The sequence below is a fragment of the Helianthus annuus genome, chromosome 2, assembly GCF_002127325.2.
Source record: "Helianthus annuus cultivar XRQ/B chromosome 2, HanXRQr2.0-SUNRISE, whole genome shotgun sequence".
Taxonomy (NCBI): Eukaryota; Viridiplantae; Streptophyta; class Magnoliopsida; order Asterales; family Asteraceae; genus Helianthus; species Helianthus annuus.
Window position 1 is genome coordinate 139,665,208 of NC_035434.2, and position 13,787 is coordinate 139,678,994.

Below are 13,787 nucleotides of genomic sequence, written 5' to 3' on the forward strand. Positions count from 1 at the left end.
GCTACAACTACACCTATGAGGAGGATGATTATAGGGAAGACTATTGCACAAATTGTGGTAACCCGCACTCGGTACAATATTGTAACTTATTTCAACTATCCACTTCATACACCTACTATGAGGAGCCCAGGTACGAACCATCGACTTCATACACATCCTATGAAGACCAAAGGTATGAACCTCCTCCCTCATACTCATATTTTGATGAACCAAGGTATGAGCCTTCATACTAATACTTTGAGGAACCAAGATATGAGCCACCACCTTCATATGCTTATTATGAGGAACCATGGCGTGAACAACCCACCTCATATGAGTATTATGAAGAACAAAATTACGACCCTTATCCATCATATACTTACGATGAAGAACAATGGTGTGAACCATCTACTTCATATGAGTACTATGAGGAACCAAGGATCGAACATCCGGATTCAAGCTTTGAAAATCCCGATCCTTACTCTATGACCGAGGTGACCAAAAGGATATTAGAACACCTTAAAACTATCGAGCGCTACATAAAAGAATCTCGCGCAAGGGAAGAGGAGTCCCGTGCAAGAGAAGAATTAAATAAAAAAGTGATAGTTGGTGAGGTAAAAATGGAAGAACAAATAAGTGAAAAACCGACACATGAGTTAAACAACGAAAAAGGTAAGTCCGTCAACGTTAAAATTCAAGATGAGTCTAATTTTGAAGAAATTAATCTCTTGTCACCTTCTTTCGAAAATCATTGTTTAGTACCCACTCATGCTAGGTTTTTAAAAGAGTTAAACACTAACACTAAAATTGACGAAACGGTAAGTATTAAGTTAACTAACGATCAAACTTCGCTACGAAAAGAAGACCCATTTGAAATCAACATTACATCGGTTCCATGTTTTTTTTCAAAATTTCTTTATTAGTAATATCACAATTGATAAAGATCTTTGTGTTAACATAGTGCCTAACTACATTTTCGAAAAATTAAGTATTAGTGATTTTTCTCCACTTCAAATACCCATTTTTCTATCCGATCGGAAAGTAATAAAATCAATCGGTATAGTTGAGGATGTTTTGGTTCAAACAAATCAAATGGTAATCCCAACCGACTTTGTCATCCTCGATGACGCTCCTCTAGTGTTGGGACGACCTTTTGTAAAAACTCACGAAGCTTTGAAAAACCGGAAATACAATAATCTACCTCTTCAATTAGGGGCATTCAAAAGGAGCATAGATCTTGAGCATTCAATGAAATATCCTTTTGGCAATAATGACCCCCTAATTGAAGATGAAGATGAGCCACCCGATACAAGTGAAAAGATTGACCACTTTATTGAAGAAGAGGTCGCCATAGAACAAACTTTTAAAGTTCTTGACCAAAATGAGCAACCAAATAAGGAGTCTCCTAAAGACCCACCTCTTGAGCTCAAAGAACTTCCAAAAGGTTTGGAATATGCTTTTCTAGACAAAGATGGTAAATCACCTATAATTATTTCGTCTAAATTAAGTAGTTTAGAAAAAGAAAAATTAATTAAACTTTTGAAAAAACACAGAAATGCGATCGCTTGGAAGCTTGTAGATATTAAAGAAATAAGTCCCTCCTTGTGCACGCACAATATTTTAATGAATGATGACTACAAATCAGTAATACAACCACAACGTAGAGTAAATCCAAATGTGCAAGAAGTGGTTAAAAATGAAGTCATCAAATTACTTGACGCCGGACTTATTTATCCTATCTCTGATAGTCCTTGGGTAAGTCCCGTTCAAGTAGTTCCAAAGAATGGAGGTATGGCGGTAATAACTAATGAAAAGAATGAATTAATACCAATGAGAACCGTCACATGATGGAGAGTATGTATAGACTATAGAAGATTAAATGAAGCAATAAGGAAAGATCACTTTCCTTTGCCCTTCATTGATCAAATGTTAGAAAGATTATCCGGTCATAAATTTTATTGTTTCTTGGATGGTTTTTTAGGTTACTTTCAAATCCCGATAGCACCCGAAGAAAAAGAAAAGACAACTTTCACATGTCCCTATGGAACTTTTGCTTATCGACGCATGCCATTTGGTCTATGTAATGCCCCCGCAACCTTCCAACGTTGCATGGTGGCCATCTTCCATGACATGATAGAAAAGACAATCGAAGTCTTCATGGACGACTTTTCTATCTTTGGAGATTCATACGACCAATGCCTCGATAACCTTGAACGAATGCTATCCCGATGTGAGGAAACTAACCTCGCCCTTAATTGGAAAAAATGCCATTTCATGGTAACGGAGGGAATAGTACTTGGTCACAAAATCTCAAGCGAAGGAATGGAAGTTGATCGAGCAAAAATAGACACTATTTCTCGATTACCTCCACCATCCTCCGTTAGAGCAATCAGAAATTTCTTAGGGCATGCCGGATTTTATAGACGGTTTATCAAAGACTTTTCTAAAATTTCAAGGCCTCTTACAAAATTACTTGAAAAAGATGCCCCTTTCATCATTGACAAGGATTGCAATCAAGCATTTCTCACACTTAAGGAAATGCTAGTCAATGCACCTATCATGATAGCGCCTGATTGGAAATTACATTTCGAAATCATGTGTGATGCAAGTGACTTTGCAGTTGGAGCAGTCTTGGGACAAAGGAAAGAAAAGCATTTTCACCCAATTTATTATGCTAGTAAAACACTTAATGATGCACAAGAGAATTACACAACAACTGAAAAAGAATTACTAGCTGTGGTATTTGTTTTTGATAAATTTCGTTCTTATCTTGTTCTTTCTAAAACAATAGTCTATACAGATCATGCAGCCATCCGATACCTTTTCAAGAAACAAGATGCTAAACCCCGTTTGATTCGGTGGATTCTACTCCTCCAAGAATTTGATATTGAAATCAAAGACAAAAGAGGAGCAGAAAACACCGCAACAGATCATCTTTCACGCTTAGAAGACCCAAATTTGGAGGCAACCAGGGACGAGCAAATCAATGAAAAATTTCCTACGGAGTCCCTAGAAATGGTGGAATACAGAGAAGAACCATGGTATGCCGACTATGCTAATTACCTAGCTAGCGGTATAGTCGCCAAAGGATGGCCACATCACCAAAGAAAAAAAATTCTTTGATGATGTAAAGCATTACTTTTGGGAGGATCCTTATCTTTTCAAAATGTGTGCTGACCAACTCATCCGACGATGCGTATATGGTAGTGAAGCAAGAAGAATTCTCCGCCATTGTCATGAAGGTCCATACGGAGGACATCATGGTGCTGCTAGTACCGCACAAAAGGTATTTGATTCAGGATTTTATTGGCCTACCATTTACAAAGACGTGCAAAGTCTTGTCAAGACATGTGATGCTTGCCAACGATCAGGTAATATTTCTTCCAAAAACGAAATGCCCCAAAATGGCATTCTTGTTTGTGAAATTTTTGATGTGTGGGACTCGACTTTATGGGACCTTTCCCGCCATCAAAAGGAATCAAATATATACTTGTGGCAGTAGATTACTTGTCAAAATGGGCCGAGGCCGAGGCACTTCCAACAAATGATGGAAGAGTCGTGGTAAGATTTCTGAAAAAAATATTTTCTCGTTTTGGCACACCTAAAGCATTAATAAGTGATAGAGGTACCCATTTTTGTAACCACCAACTTGAGAAAAACTTAACAAGATATGGGGTCTATCACCGGGTCTCAACAGCATATCACCCTCAAACAAACGGACAAGCCGAAGTGACTAATAGAGGTTTAAAACGAATACTAGAGAAAACCGTAGGGTTAAATAAAAAAGGAATGGGCCAATAAATTAGATGATGTTTTATGGGCTTTTCGAACTGCTTATAAAACAACAATAGGTACAACCCCATATAAGCTCGTCTATTGAAAAAGTTGTCATTTGCCAGTAGAAATAGCTCACAAGGCCTACTGGGCAATTAAAAATGTAAACTTAGATTTAGAATTTGCTGGTAAAAATCGATTTTGTCAATTAAATGAATTATTATGCATACTCTAACTCCGAAATTTATAAGGAAAGGATGAAAAATTTGCATGACAAACACATTAAACCTAATTAATTTCGAGTAGGGGATCAAGTTCTTTTCTTTAATTCACGACTTCGATTATTTCCGGGTAAATTAAAGTCTAGGTGGTCAGGACCTTTTTCCGTCACCCATATTTTCCCACACGGTGCAGTAGAAATTAAATATCGGAATGGAATTCCATTCAAAGTCAATGGCCAACGGCTGAAGCTCTACCAAGGATTCATTGAGGATGAAGAGGAAGAGATCTCGGTTCAAACGGTCGAAGAATAACACCAACATCATACCTCGTAAGTTACGAACAAGCGGATAAACATCGAAATCGGTAAGTCTTCTAACAGAGTTTTGGGAAAACAGGGCACTCACACGAACACTATATATATATATATATATATATTCAAAAACTTTGCTCGGCACGGGGCCGTGTCCGCGCAACTGTCGGGATAAAACCCCTTTCAAAACAGTTTCTTCATTTTAACACGCCCCGTTTCCCCAAAAAACGCTCTGGACCAGGCGATTTTCTGCAGAATTTCGACGTCTCCTCTCATTCTAACAACATCAAGGTATGATTCTATCATCATTAGTAGTTAGATTAGTTACTTGCATGTAGTTAAAACATCAGAAATTTGGGGAAAAATCTAGGGTTCTTGAAGTTCATCTGGATCGAACCTCAAATTTTTGCATAAATCTGTTAGCAATAGTTTAGATTAGTGTTATAGGAAGTAAATCCACTTGTATTGTTCATAGATTTGCCCGATTTCTCACAAAAACCCCAAACCTTTGTTTTTGAACCGAAAAAGATAAAATCGAAGGGGTAAACGGTTTGTTTTGGGAAAAACGACACTTGGGGTTTCATTTTCGGGGAAAAACTGCACCTACTGGACCAAAAATTTTCAACTTTTCGGGATCGGGTCGAAAAATGAAGTTTTTGAGTAACAGCGGCCTGGACACAGGGTCGTGTCCGCTGAACACGGGGCCGTGTCCAGCTAGCTGTTTGCAGTTTTCTTCCGAAAATTCCACTGTTTCGTGCTAATTGTTCACAAGGTTCACAAGGTTCAACGCCAATGAATTGGATGCAAAGGCTAGATTTGATGTGTTGCGAACAAGACCGGAGGAATACCCGAGACAAGCATGCATGGAGCTTTTAGCAACGGTGAATCAACTTGACCGGTTTAACAACCTCGTTACCGCCCCACTTAGAGTTGCCCTAACCACTCGCCATCGCTCGGTCCACGAGTATAATTTGGAGTTCTATAGCACTTTCATGTTCAATTCAAGGTGCGACCCATTTGATAGTGATGCGGTGCAATTCCGATGCGGGGGGACCAAGTACTCAATTTCAATGGCGCAGTTCGGGTCTATAGTTGGGCTGTATACGGAGGAGGATGCGGGCAATGAAGAAAACACTGGAGGGGTACGAGAATTAGGAGAAAACGAACGCCAGGCTGCATGGGCACAAATAGGGGATGGTCCCTACAACCCGAGTAGAACTAAGAGCACCAAGCTAAGAGACCCTCTCTATCGTTACATTCACCTGGTCATTACTTACTCTCTTAGTTAAAGGCATGATAGCAGCGGTGTCGTTGGGTTACGAGATCTAGTGGTCCTTCATTGCATTCACACCCGCAGACACCTCGATGTTCCTTTTCTCCTACTCCGAAGCATGCATTGGAACCGGCTTGCTACTCCACCCACCCCTATCTTCTTCGGGGGGTGGATATACCGTATGTTCAAGCACTTTGTGAACATGCCAAGGTCATTCAAAAAAAGCCCATGGTCCGGAAGAGTAGACATACACATTTGCCGGTCCATGAACTTGATCTATGAGGCCGAAGACATGTCGGTAAGCCTCCAAAGGGTCCAAGGGCATGCATGGAACCCGTAAGAGGCGCTAGTCCTTCACGCTCCACCGTTCAACCAACCTCCTCATTACCAGTACCAGCCTTATGGTGATCTAGGCCAATCCTCCTCACAAGGAGGTTGTTTTCCTAACTTCCAAAGTTTACATGATTTATTGCAGGAACACCTCATGTGCACTAGGAACACCTACAACCTCGCCAACAACACTTACTCTCGGGTCGGAGCTATTGAAAGAAACATATCCGACATTCAGGATGACATTGGGAGCATCCGGGAGTACATGGCGGGGCATGGAGGAGGAGGTAATGACGAGGACGAAGACATGGACTAGGCGGGTAGGAGCAGAAGCAGCTGGTTGGTGATCCCACAGGTTAAACCCCTTTCCTTTCGAACAATTTCCGGCCTACGTGCCGAAGTATTGAACAATTTACTTTCCTTTAACTCCTTTTATTTTCTGCATTTATTTTTCTTTTTAACTTTGTGGTTTGGATGATTAAACATTGGTAATTTAGGATGAATGTTGTGGTTTGGTGTAGTGTTTATTGATAAGACAGGTACATACGAGGCTTAGAGTACTAAATATTAATACTACTAAAGCCGGGACAGGAAAACCGAAGCCAGAAACCTGTTTTTCACCTTTGCAGACTGTCTACACGGGGTCGTGTCCAGCCGACACGCCCCCGTACCCACTTCCCCAGACCTGTTGTTTGTTAAATTTCTGCAAATTTTTGCCAGACACGGGGCCGTGCGCAGCCGACACACCCTCGTGTCCACCTTCTGTAAGTTTTCGTTACTGGCACTCTGAACACGGGGTCGTGCTCATCCGACACGGGGCCGTGTCCAGATGCCCAGTAACATAAAATTTTGCTTTTTTTCACACCTTTTTACACATTCAATCAACCTAAAAACTTATTTTTGGGACACATTGAGGACAATGTGTAATTTAAGTGTGTGGGGGGATGCTAAAACCTTGAATCTTGCAAGTCCTAAATAACAAGCCTTACACAAAACTCTATTGGAACCGCTAATCACCCCAAATTTTTTCAAAAATTTTTCATTTTTTTCTTACTTGTCTAGGTTTAATTTGGGAATTTCAAATTCTAAAAAGCTTATATTTTTACAAGTTTACAACCGATAGCGTCGTGATAAAAAAGATCCAACATAAGAAAATTATGAAACGGCATGACAAGTTTAGTTAAAATCTATATATATATATAAACATGATAAATGAGGGCTTATGTGTCATGATATGGGGGCTTGCAAAATGATGTGGCATCACCTAAGGCAATCTAGAAATTGGTTTTGGCTCCAAAATCATGGGTCAAAAATTTTGGTATATGGGTTGAGGCGGGATCCGTATCATCTTATTATGACCCGACTTCAACTTTTTTCACTTCCCTTACAAACCCTAATTTTTATCTCATCGTTCTTCTGCCGTTCATTCCTATTCACAAGGAATCAAGACTTCAAAATCACCAAGAACCGCATCAACAATCAACATAATATGGTATCTTCATTGATTCTTGCTTCCAATTTCTTCTTTTCAATATGTTTCTTAACTACAGTTTTTTTTTCAAAGTTGTTTAGAATTTTGTTGTTTTTCGAACGGTGGGTTTTGACAAGAGAGAGAGAGAGAGAGAGAGAGAGAGAGACAAAGGCGGTGTCGGAGGCACGGCGCCGGCGTTTCTCCTCAACTTGCTAGGGTTCCGGCACTGTCTACAGATTTGTCACTTTGTTCTGATCATCCGAAGACAAGTAATCGCTAGGTTCGGTTCCGGCACTATGTTCAGATCCTCAACTATCTAGGGTTTCGGCGAACTGTAAGTTTTTTGTGCTTCCTGTGTTGTTTTAATAGAATGTTGGTGTTAGTTAGTTTCAGATCCTCAAATCTGTTTAGAAAATAGGGTTTGTATCTATGTTGATTTTAGTTTTTGATAACCAATTTTGATTTCGCTGGTTTTAATTCATGGCAACGACGACGACTTCATGCATATTACTGTTCTGTTTGGTTTCTCCCACAGATATAAAGGACCCAATGACTCGATCCAGTGAACAGGTGAAGGTGGCGCCAACTAAACTCAGGATTACTACTGTCGTTGATACCAAAGTACCTGTTTGTCCTCTTTACAGTCTTTATATAATGTTAAATGATTTATTGTTTTAGTTTCAAAGGACTCTTACAAAATAAATATATTCTCTACTCATATTCCAGTGAAAATATGTCTCAGGCAATCTAAAGGTGAAGCTTCTATTGTTGTTAACGATGGTGTGCGGTACTTTGTCGGTTTCCAGTCAGTTAACCACCCCGAAAACCGAAAGCCCGAGACCAGGATGCAGACAAACATCCTTAACCGCTCAATCTCGGGTCAAATTTTAAGACAGCATGCAAGACTTCAAAGAGCATACTCGGACCACAATCTGTGTTATTCTGCTAATAATGTTCAGGCGTCGATGAATCAACCGAAGTTGAAAAACAGCCGTTCAATGGGAGTTTTCAACTTGAAACTGTCAAGCTTGATTGTTCCAAATGCACTCAAGACAGATGTTGGTGAAATAATGGCGAAGGAACGGAAGAAAGGGGCAAAACAATGAACTCGACGGTGATAACGAAGAAGAAAAGGGATGTGATGAAGGTTGTAAGGTGGATTACAACGATGACGAAGACAGTGTTATCGTTAATCAGGAGACGTTCTCTAGAATGTTGAAGCACGTATCTTGGTCCGATACCAAGCTTTTATCACAACTAGCTTTTCTCTGTAACATGGCTTACGTTATCCCAGAGATTGAGGTACGTTCTAATATCTTGCGTGTTTGCTTTGAAAAGGGTCGGGAATTAAAAACTTAAAATGTATGATGTTATCGTAGGCGCACGACTTGAGACGATAATATAAAAATAAATGTATGATTTCTCAAATGCAAGGTACATGTTATCCAATTCGTGCTATTGCACTTATTGATGCATAAGTTTAAATGATCGTGAACATGATAGAATTGGTTGATTAAATTAGTTTTTTTGTGCTCTATGATTCTATTCTCATGATTATTCGTATGTGAGGTCATTATTTTTTTTATTCTTCATACTCTGCTTATTTGTTGAAGCACAATCTTGAAACTGTTATTAATAGATTAGTAGAATTGAGAGCTTTCATTGTATTAGTCTTAGAATTTGTTTCACTGAAGATTAGAAAATAATTGGAAAACAGTCACGAAATATAGCTTTCGGGAAGACTAAAACTAAGAATTGGTCTGAAGGTTGTGGTGCTTTTGAGGAGCAAAGAGTAACCTGATAACCAAAAATCTTATATGTTCAGTCGTTTGCTGGATTCGAATTCCGTATTTTCAACTAATTGTCTCAAATTAAATTAGTCAACCATCAATACCTTACCCACAAAAGTCTTGATCTACATATTTCAGAGTGGAGCATTGCGACTTCTACATATTGAACTTAAACAACCATTTCTAAGTATACGATTATAAAATGATCACATACCATGTCACATGAAGGTCAACAAAACCAGTAAATCTTTATCGTACTGAATAAATAGTCAAACACCTACACCCTACACACAGCTTCTGATTTTGGTCAAGTTGTAACCCTTATTTTGTTTACTTTAAGGGAGCATATTACTAATTTTCATTCTTTGGCTAATAATTATGTTCCATTTATACAGGTATTTGTGTTTTGTTGATATGTTACCACCAGTGTATAAGACACATTTGGCTTAAGAAACAACTCTTAATCTTTGGCTAGAAACGCTCATCACACATCTAGAAGGAGGGTGATTTTTGGTATGTAAATTGTAAATTATTATAAGATCTTATTTAATTTCATTAGCATTAAATTTTCCGATACTTTTGGTCCACTACTAGATTGTTTTGCACAAAACAAGCATAACTCTAGCAGCCGGTGAAATGAATCAGTCTTTATAACTCTATTTTTTATACAGCAGGTCAGCAGCATAAGCGGATCTCTGTGAAACTCAAGGTCTAGGAGAGAGGGAGCTATAGAGAGAAAGAAACAGTCGCAATCTTTAGTTCAGCACCATTTAGACCATCGATCACCACCGCTGGCTACCGTCACCGACTTTGTCTCCCACAAACACCATTGCACCTGCAAACCCCCTAATCGAACACTAGGGCATCCGAATATCCTTCAGTCGAATACCCAGTCGGAGTGGGAGGATTCGATGAGTTGTGTAGTGTTTGAAGTGGAGGTTTCGTCGGAGAATAGGTTTTTATCGATAAAGTGTCTCAACAAGTCATAAAATATCCTCATGTGTGTCGGCGAACAGGATCGTTGCCGGGGATTAACATACCCGTCAACAGTTCAAGTGTCCTCCTACTAACGGTTCGGTGGCCAACCCGTGCCGTGATGCACTATTGACTTAACGACGGTGTAATGGAAACCGTACCCTGTTTCCGGTGTCGACGCTATCTTCTTCACAGAGCGTTCTCAGTTCGTTTTCCTAACATATATATTAGAGGTGAAATTCCATCATTTTCTACTCATCTTATTTAAGTGATGTACTTCCATTGTCTAATTTAATTTGTTTTTGTTATTTGATTTAAGGTGGTTTCTTAGAGGTTTTTACGACGGTCATCTGTATATGGTCCAGATAATCATTATTAGAGAACATGAAAGATAAGTGGAATTAAGGGAAAACAGGTGAACATATGTTTCTTAGAATTGCTTTTGGTTTTGTTATTCCTATTTTTTTCCAATATATGTGAGTTAGGTATGAGTAGCTATGCTCTGTTTCACTTTTATCTTCAAAGAATGCCACCTCCTGGACTCTCCTGGCCATCTTCTTTAATCACATGAATATATCTTTTAATCATCAAATTGTTTTTTATTACTGAAGGTTGTTGTAATGGAATTTAAATGTATTGTATGTTATAAGGTAATTGAATTGTTTGTTTTACGTTTGTGATTGAATTGGATTGTCACTCAGATTGTTTGGTTTGTTTAATTCAGATTGGTGTGTTGTTTAAAACGGGCCACTTTATAATACAAAGTAAGTTTGTGGTGTTGTAATAAACTTTTATATAGCAAGTTTGGGTACCTAAATTTTTATTTCGATTATTTATAGTCTTTATGATTAAAATTAGCATGTTGCTTAAGATTAGATATTTTTAGGAAACCTATAAATAATAAACTTAAAATTATTATTTAAAGTTATCATTTCAATAATTAATATATCTCTATAATGAATTAATATGTTTTTATTGTTAAACATTACAAGAGCTCCTTGAGAGGCTTCATCAGTTGAATGGCATAACCTTGAGAGGCTTCATCAGCTGTAACTATGTCAAAGTTACCAAGTTATGGTTTATACATTTCTTTCTAAATCTTTTTACATTATTCTTTTTTATTTTCTCTTCATATTTATTTTACTTTTAAAATTATTTTCCGTTAGCGCTATATTATCAAATAACATACTAATGCATGAAAAGTGGAAATTTAATGTGCTAAATTTATTGTGGCATGTTGTTGTCCAAAATGCAAGTTCTAAGAAAAATAAGACATGAATGAGGGAGATTTTATTGTTTTCCAATATCTCTATAACTACACTTTTCAACTCACGTTGTTTCCTCCACCCGAATGTGAGCGTAATGTACCCAAGCCATGACCAATTTAAGAAGTTGATGAACTGAAGGATTCAATGTGAATGAGCAACCGTGTAGTGTTGACGAATCTTAGGTGTTCATTAAACCTGTCACCAAACGCTTTGTAATATTCATTTTTAAAAATATGTATGAAGAGTTGACTCTTCTGATGCTTGGTTCCATTTAAGAATTTCTCTTATCGTACGTTGACCTAATGTAGGATATAATTGTAATACCCAATTTGGCATATCCTGTATCCAACCTTTATGTTTGATGATTGTTGCTTCCGTAAATCACATCAAGTGCTTCCAAAATAAAAACGGAAAGTCCAAATATAGGGAAAAAGAATCACCAAATTAGCACAGGCTTTGGTCTTTAGAGAGAGTAAACTGCAAACCTGTTACGGCGGACAGAAAAATTAATTTGTTTATATTTTTATATAGCGTATGTATTATAATAAACCTCAAAAAATATACACCATGTATGAAAGAAAAGACTTAATTATATACTTTGATATAGGCTTTCTATGTTCTTTCATGTAACTATGTTCTTTCATGTAACATTTCTTCCATGTGTAGATAGAATTTATTAATAATTTATGACATGTATTATGCATGCCATTGTCATGGGTTAATATTAACTCTATTAATTGTTTAGTACTTCTGTAATGTGGTTACCATTATTTTTCATTAAATATAATATTCATTATTTTTGTTTTCTTAATTTATTTTATTTTATATAGTGTTGGACAACAATAGTTATTAAAGTGCTTTAATTGAAACTATGGTAGTACAAATCCGGCAAGGCGAAGTGTTAGTATTGGGTCTATTATGTGCAGCTTTTGTGGAGCATATGAGGAGTCTACAGAACATCTTTTAGTATTTTGTGGGAAAAACAAACTATCTGGGACTTTATTAATACATGGTACATTCTTTATGGATTCTTTTTCTTTGAATTCGAGGATCAGTTGAAGTTTTATAAGCAAGCGACAGGCTCTGTGAAGTGGAGAAAGGTTGTCTACTCCATTATTCTAACGGTCGTGTGGTGCATTTGACGAAGTCAAATCAATATTATCTTCAACCGTAAACAACCTAAGGTGGAGAATTTAAAGTAGGAAATTAGAGTTTTGGCGTACCTATTGGTTAACATCAATCAAAATCCGTTGGTTTATCATGGGAAAACTGACGAAATTTCGTGTTAATTTTTTGGGTCTATAATGTAGTTTGTTGTCTGGTTGTTTTTGGATGTGGATTAGCACAATGCTAATATGTTTTTTTAATAAAATTTGATTTGTTGGCTGTTTAAAAAAGGAAATATATCTCAATTATCTTTTTTTTAATGTGTTTAAAAGTTTTGTTGTGGAAAATCTTTGTTATGTTTTTACTTAGGTCATGTGTGGCTTCATGTACAATTGTGTTAAATACTCGGTTTAGGTAGCATTGGGCCAGGTTTGGTAATCGGGTTTCGGTTAAAAAAGGTAAAAACATAAGTGCCTTTATTTCTTTGGGATTATGGTAAAAAAAAGTTGTTTGGCTCAACTCATTTCTTCATAAGTGCTTTGGCTTAACCGGTACCGTAACACATAGCATAGGGGTGCACATGTAAAGAAAAGGAAAGAGGCGCCCCATGGAAAAAAAATGTTATTTTACGGCAAATAACGTTTGAAAACCTGTCTTTTAATTTCAAAATTGGTACCGCATAGTATTGACACCAAATTTTAACTTATTTATTTAAACACTTAATAACGTTTGAAAACATGTCTATTAATTTATTTAATGACATAATTAGATTATAAATTGATTTTTTCTGCCTAGGAAGTTCCCGGGTTATAAATATTCACAACTACATGGTATATTTTTATTAGTTAATATATATAGATGTATATTTATTTTTTTAGATATAAAGATTCACAACCCGGGAGTATTCCCGGGTGATAACCTAGTTTAATTATATATACTTGATCACATAAAAACCCATTCCCACAAAAAGTGAGTTTTAAGCCTTTATTGAGCATACAAATACATATCTTTAAACTAAATGCTCATTTTTCGTTTCTTGTGTGAATAGCCGCTTGGTTCTTACAACTCTAGAACTTGCCACGATGATACATTCCCGGTCCTTACCAACTTAAACCCAAGTAAGTAAATGATGGAGGCATTAGGACTAACCCCTTTTTATTTCCACACCATTATTTTTTTACCACCTACCCAAAATCCCCCTAGTTAACCCCTTTGAGCCTAAACCTTTTCATTTCTTAACCCAAACCAAACACCCTTTTTACCCACCTAAACCCTTTTTAAACCCTTT

The 13,787-nt window shown here is 37.3% G+C and overlaps 1 long non-coding RNA gene and 1 pseudogene across 2 annotated transcripts; both read left to right on the forward strand.

Annotated features, from left to right (window-relative positions):
* Window positions 1–13,787, forward strand: part of LOC110932966 — a 39,232-nt pseudogene that overhangs the window by 15,837 nt on the left and 9,608 nt on the right.
* LOC110935794 lies at window positions 7,638–10,716 on the forward strand. Of its 2 annotated transcripts, XR_002589439.2 has the most exons (6): window positions 7,638–7,693; window positions 7,895–7,980; window positions 8,102–8,661; window positions 9,545–9,662; window positions 9,821–10,357; window positions 10,444–10,716. It is a non-coding gene; the product is annotated as an uncharacterized LOC110935794 (long non-coding RNA). The 2 variants fall into 2 exon arrangements; XR_004886288.1 differs by having other exon boundaries at window positions 7,895–8,661.